Source organism: Mixophyes fleayi, chromosome 1, assembly GCF_038048845.1.
Source record: "Mixophyes fleayi isolate aMixFle1 chromosome 1, aMixFle1.hap1, whole genome shotgun sequence".
In the NCBI taxonomy this organism is placed as follows: domain Eukaryota; kingdom Metazoa; phylum Chordata; class Amphibia; order Anura; family Limnodynastidae; genus Mixophyes; species Mixophyes fleayi.
Window position 1 is genome coordinate 271,638,440 of NC_134402.1, and position 5,922 is coordinate 271,644,361.

Below are 5,922 nucleotides of genomic sequence, written 5' to 3' on the forward strand. Positions count from 1 at the left end.
TAATATAGGAACAAAAAAGAGCCAAATTATGTGTTTTTTGCATATTTTAGCAATTTTCCAAAAAAATACAGATCCAAAACCAGAACCAAAACACCAAGTGCGATTTTACCAAAACCAAAACCAAAACATGAAGTTAATACAGATCCAAAATCAAAACCAACACACGGGGGTCAGTGAACATCTCTAACAATAATTGATATTAAGACATGGGAGAAATAGCATACAGATTATCTTTGTAATAAATGTTCTAACCATCCCAGGGAAGGTCCAAACCATTATGCTACTTACTTATCAGTTTCATGCACTGACCTTCTAGTACTTAATTTCAAAATCTTTATGCATTTCATAAGTCTACCAATGGCTTTGAGATTCTTATAGACAGGTCTACACATGGTGCATATCTACTCAGGTGATTGACTATAATGAGGCCAACTGAGGCAGTCTTAAGTATTAGGTTTTAGAGGCTGTAACATTTTGAAAATAAATTGAAAAATGTTAAATGTCAAAAATTCAAATTAGTTTGCACATTAATAATGATAAGAGTGATGTTAATTGTGGTTTATCATAAAAATGTTCATGCTAATTTGTATTACTTTTATATACATAGTGCATTTTACTATTCAGTTTATAATATGATGTACTGAAACACAAGGTAAATGTAACTTTTAAGATGTTTATATTTTTTAATGTCTTTGAACTATAGTTGAGGACACAGTTTAAATTCGCAGAACAGTACAACATAGATCAGTCATATGCCTGCTAAAAATCTACTCCCCTACCCTGTGCTTAGCAAACTACCCTATAATTAGCAAATACCAAATAAGTAACAGCCAACAGAATACTTACTAAGGTTTCTTTAATTAAAAATTCAAGGAAGGACCACACAGACTAAATAGTTTTAAATAGAATCTATAATTTGAGCTATACATGATTTTATATGAACAGTAATGTTGCGTAAGCTTATAAAATGTGCTCCCATGTGTTCAGTTGTTCTCAAGTCAGTCCATGGTTTGTGTGTAAATATGTATGTAGATTGATAATTTTATACCTGCCAACTCTCCAAGTTCAGCTGGGGCAGTTCCTATTTGAGAGGGACAGCTGGAATGTTGAAGGATATATCCCAGCAGAGTAGCAATGAACCGTTTCTGCGTGCAGCTGCCACTGGTGCTCATGGCAATACATGTGATTTTTTACGGAAGGGTTTAAGGGGCTGCCTAGCACTTCAGAAGTATGACCACACCTTATTGTGATGTGACCTTAGCTCCTGTTGCTGCATGCTCGATGGGCCTGATTCATTAGGGCACGTGTCTGCTGTTTTTCAGCACATCATACCTAAAATCTCTCTGCACATGTTCCGAACTGGTCGATATGTCCGGCAAAACAGCCCTTTTGCGTGCTCTAGCGAATGGAAAGGGCACTTGCTGCAGCCTACAATAAAGGGGAGTGATCAGGGCAGGGAAGGGGCTTGTGGCCAAAGGCAATGTAGTGTGGGCATGCCAAACACCAGCACACACAGTCACGGCTGTAGCAAGCTCTATGGCTGTAGAAGTATCTTTGTATTTCTGCCACATCTCTAGCTCCAGCTGTGGGACTAGTCTAAGTTAGCCGGTTGGTTGGCTCTCTATTAAGTGTTAATCTTAGATTATAAACAGAAACAAAAATTGTGAGAACTCCCCCTCCTAATGCTATTAACCGTAGTGGTGCCATGCTAATGCTGATTTGGCTGGTTTTGGCAAAATTGTGGAATAAAAATGTTTGGGGTCCCCCCCATTTTACCGAAGCTAGCACTAGGCCAACTAGCTGGGGTGGGTGGTCTTATAGAAGGGGGATACACAGCAGAGGTCCCCCTGCCATAATGACAAACCAACCCCAGGCTGTTCAGCGCTGGGCTGGATTCCCTAGGGAGTGTGACCTGCAAAAAAAATGTGCATGCCTCCCCTCTAGGAAGACCCAGCCCCGTACTGGGGTGGGGGGGGGGGGTATGATAATAAAGCAACAGGAAAGAAAGACAAAGTGTAAAATACGATTTTACTTTGTTGAACTACAATTCCCAGCCAGCCCGAGCTGCCATTAACAGTCTGGGCATGCTGGTGCTTGTAAAATTGCAAGCACCTTCATGCCCGTGGCAGCAAGGACATGCTGGCACTTAGAGAACCCAGGTCCCACAAAGTAAAATCTAAATACACCACAACACCCTCTTTTTCTCTAATGAATTGGGTCCCATCCAGTTTAGATATCAAAATTCGGATTTATGTAATTGGCCTCTATATTTTCCAGTTATTTAGGCTTCTGATATACACAGACCTGCAAGAATGACACAACTAGAAATAGGTTCCAATTACGTTTCTACTGAATCCAAAGGAGAGAGAGACAGAGAGAGAAAATAGTCTGTTTGCTTGTGTAAATATAGGTGCAGTTCAAGCAATAACTACCAATCGAGTTTTTTAATCAATTAACCACCACAAAAATAGTATTTTTTAACACATATTGCAATTTACAAAATAATAGGATAGCTATTTAAAATAATTATAATAGACATTTAAGTGTGTGCAGACAAATAGAGAGTGGTACTGTGTTAGATGTAGATTAGATAAGAGTGGAGTCATTTTGTAGACCCATATGTCTTTTGTGAGAGCACGTAACACACATTTCATTCTTAACTGTAGAATAAAATCTATTTAGATCATATCTAACTATAGACAAATCTGCTTACAAGAATTATAAACAAGAATTCACTTGGCGCTGCACGATGCAAAACAATGTGTTATTTCTCAATATTTATTTGCAAAACAATGTGTCTGGCAGATTAGTAGAACTTTTGGGAAATTGACATTTTGTAATGGTGAATCCAAACCCTCAGCAAGTTAAATAGTAAGTGTTTTGGTCTTTGGTCATCTCTAGTTGCCATGGGTCCTTTCAAAACATAGCAATTACCTTGACATCTGCACTGCCTTTTTACCCAGTGCCAAAGTTTTCATAAAGACTTTTGCACAAGTAACTATGCATGAAGGTCAGTGACTGCAAGACTTCGCCTTCAGATAAGTAAAAGTGAAACACGGGAAGGAGATGTCAATATACTGTATATTTATAATAAAATATAATGATCATGTACATGACTCAAATACAAAGATATCTTTTTGATAAACAAACTAAAGGTTTGGATTCATCCTTTCGTAAATTATATATGTGTATATATATATATATCATCATCATCATCATTTATTTCTATAGCGCCAGTAACTTCCGCAGCACTGTACAGAGAACTCACTCACATCAGTCCCTGCCCCATTGGGGCTTACAGTCTAAGTTCCCTAACATACATACACACACAGACACACACAGACTAGGGTCAATTTGTTAGCAGCCAATTAACCTATCAGTATGTTTTTGGAGTGTGGGAGGAAACCAGAGCACCCAGAGGAAACCCACACAAAGACGGGGAGAACATACAAACTCCACACAGATAAGGCCATGGTCAGGAATTGAACTCATGACCCCAGTGCTGTAAGGCAGAAGTGATAACCACTTAGCCACCGTGCTGCCCATATATTTGTTTATATATTACAACTACTTACCATTGGTTGCCTCAGTTCCAATCCAGTGATCACTTTCTTGTCAGCTAGGTCTTTGAGTGTTCAGAGTCTTCTATGAAGGTGCAAAGGTTTGATGATTGGAGGTATATGTAAGAGTGTTAATTAATTATACAGACACCACTGTAAAAAAGTCAGCACACTGACTCTGCTAGAGCTATTTCAAACCTCCGTTGAATGCGAAGGCAGTGTGCAAAGGGAGGACGGCATGGTATATGTAGGCAGAATATAAACTGGTCCTGTTAGCAGTAGCCACTCCTAAATCGGATCCAAGACTCCCTCACTCAGACAACTTGTACATGCAGAGCTCAAATCAGAAACCATGTCAAGTGGAGCATGAGCTGTGATGCTTACAAATCCCAACATAATTATTTTGTATAAACCCCACATTGTATTAATAGCCACCAAAAATAAGAAAGCATTACCATATAACATTAATAAAACCCATCAGACTCACATTTAATAAAGAGCCCCCACATAACATTAATAAACTCCATCAGGCCCCATATTTAATAAAGAGCCACCACATAACATTAATAAACTCCACCAGGCCCCATATTTAATAAAGAGCCACCACATAACACAAATGTCCCCACACAAGCGCAAACAAGGCATTAATACACCCCTCACATCAGCTCCCACATGGAATTACTACACTTACCCCCCACATGGCAATACTACTCCCCCGCACATAGCAATACTACACTTCCCACATTAGCTCCTACATAGCATTATTACAGACATCCCTCTAGATAACATTAATACACATGCACCCACCCAGATAATATTAATAAGCACACACATATAACACTAATACAGACACACCCCAGCTGTCTGCCAACAGAGATCTAAGTCACCTAAGGGGTGATCTGGCCCTGTTCCGTACACTGCAATATATGGCACCAGATCGGAGATAAGACACTGACAAAGGTAATCATTCCCAAGCCCCATTATAGCCCCCTCCCACTCCCCCCACAATAAAGCTATACATTTGACACATTTAGATGGGCACAAACTATACAAATGATAAAACACATAGGTAAGACAAGATGGAAATGAATGGGTAATAAAATGGGCAGGGTATTTCTGAAGTTCACACACTAACATGCTTTAAAACATCTTAACAGTGGCTTGCGAACAGAAAAAAATGGGCAGAATGCTGTAGCCATGAAGGTAAATCAGTATGCATTAATCTGGGAAGCCTCGTAATTTGCTCAAGATTGGCTTCATCACGTAGTATACATGACTACATTCCATGACGTATTTCCAGCTGAGGTATAATGGGGGTCAAATGCAATAAAACTATGATTTGTATATTTATTGAGTGAGAAAGCTGGGAATTGCCTGAGCTACATCCTGTGAATTTGTGACTGGAGGCCTGGAAAATTGGTCTTAAAATACACAGATTTATTTATTTTTTCTTAACCTTGCGTAGGCTAAATTAATGGTCAACAAACTATATGTTATAATGTGCAATGTGAGTCTCCTGTAACACTTCATATATCACTTCTCATTAGCTGTGAAGCAAATCTGTAAAACTTTTATGTAACATTTAACAGTATAGCATTATAGCTGTTCACATTCTATTAAAGGAATTGTTTCTATGTGGATGCTTCGCAAATGATATTAGTACATTTAAAATATTGCTCGGAGGCAATTTCTCAACTCAACCTCACCTGCACTGGAATTGTAATAAGGGGCATATGCATATTTTGGCAAAAGAAAGTTGCAGTTTTATGAATATAAACATATACCCAGGGGAAAAACATTGTGCAAGTTTTACTTAGCTGACCAAAACAAACCAATAACAGTAAAGAGTGTTCTGTCTACCTTGTAGGCACTACAACAGTGCCCCTGGGCCAGTTCCAGGTGCAAAACTGTTTCACCCTTGCATGCAGACCTTGGTGGCACAAGCGTTTGTGCTGGATCAAGCTTGCAGCCTATCTCCACTGAAGTAGCTCATCTTTGCTGGCTCCCCTCCACAACTCTACCTTGTGTGCTGCTTTCCCTGCCACACAAGGTCCTCCTGGCCATTTGAGTTCCAAAGCTCCACACCACTGCAACCATCTAATTCAATATCTGTTCCAGCACCTTTTAAACTACATTGTTAAATATATACAGGCCCATGTCTGACAGATGAACATGATCCCACTTATAGAAACCTGCAACTTTCGTATAAATTTCCTTGAGTTGAATTCTGCACCTGCCTCAGAAGACAGCAAACTTGTTAATGGCTGTATTGCCCCTCATCTTTGCCCTGTCTATAACTGCTCCCCTGCTGAAGCCCCAACAGACTTGGCACACTATAGGATCATATTATGGTCACCCAGGC